This window comes from Morus notabilis, unplaced genomic scaffold (genome assembly GCF_000414095.1).
Source record: "Morus notabilis unplaced genomic scaffold, ASM41409v2 Scaffold295, whole genome shotgun sequence".
NCBI lineage: Eukaryota > Viridiplantae > Streptophyta > Magnoliopsida > Rosales > Moraceae > Morus > Morus notabilis.
This window is the reverse complement of record NW_010365878.1, coordinates 65,336-66,713: the sequence shown is the minus strand read 5'-3', so window position 1 is coordinate 66,713 and position 1,378 is coordinate 65,336.

Sequence of the window (1,378 nt, the reverse complement as noted above, 5' to 3'; positions counted from 1 at the left end):
CCCTTGGTCAGTCCCGGGACAGCCCTGGGTCAGCCCGTGGGTAGCCCCCCGATACAACCGCGGGGCAGCCCCGGGACAGCCCAGGGCACCGACGAACAGCCCAGGAACAGGCCTGGGATAGCCCGGGGCTGCCACGTGCAGCCTCAGGGCAACCCCGGGACAGCCCCTGGACAACCCGGAGACAGCCCCAGGACAGCTCCCAGTCAGCCCGGACGGCCCCGGGTCAGCCCCGGGACAGCCCCGAGACAGCCCTGGGACAGCCATGGTACAGCACCGGGGCAGCCCCGAGACAGCCCCGGAACGGCCCTGGGGCACCACCAGGACGTCCCCGGGACAACCCCAGAACGGCCCTGGGGCATCCGGTAAAGCCCCGGGACGGCCCCGGGTCAGCCCCGGGACAGCCCCGAGACAGCCCTGGGACAGCCATGGTACAGCACCGGGGCAGCCCCGAGACAGCCCCGGAACGGCCCTGGGGCACCACCAGGACGTCCCCGGGACAACCCCAGAACGGCCCTGGGGCAGCCCCGAGTCAGCACCGGGAAAGGCCCGAGACAGCCCCAGGAAAACGCTAGGTAAGCCCCGGGACAGCCCTGGGTCAGTCCGTGGGCAGCCCCCCGGGCCAGCCCCGGTCAGACCGTGGACAACCCCGGGTCAGCCCATGGACAGTCCCGGGATAGCCCCGGGATAGCCCTAGTCCAGCCCCGGAGAACCCTCGGACAGCCCCGGGTCAGCCCCGGGACATCTCTGGGGCAGCTCCGGGTCAGCCACGGGACAGCCCCAGGACAACCCCGGGACAGCCTCGGGACAACCCCGGGGCACCGCCGGACAGCCCCGGGACAGCGCCGGGTTATCCCTGGGACAACACCAGGACAGCCTCGGGACAACCACGAGACAACCCCGGATCAGCCCCAGGAATGGCCCTTGATAGCCCCGGGTCAGCCCTGGGACAACCCCGGGTCAGCCTTGGGACAGTCGCACGGGGCAGCCCCGAGGAAGCCCCAGGGCGGCTTCGAGACAGCCCCGGGGCAGCCCCGTGACAGCCCCGGGATAGCCCGACGACAGCCCCAGGACAAGCCCGAGACATTTCTAGCCCCAGGAAACCCCGGGACAACCCATGGACAACCCCGGGACAGCACCAGCACAGCCCGGGGGCATCCCCAGGACAAGATCGGGTCAGCCCGAGGATAGCCCCGGCACATCCCCGGGATAGCCCCGCAATAGCCCCGGGATAGCGCCTGGATAGCCCCGGGAAAACCCCTGGACAGCTCGGGCGCAGCCCACGGACAGGCCCGGGACAACCCCGGTGAAGCCCCGAGTCAGCCCGCAGACAGCCCCGGGACAGCCCCGGGGCAACCCCCGGACAACCCCAGGACAGCCC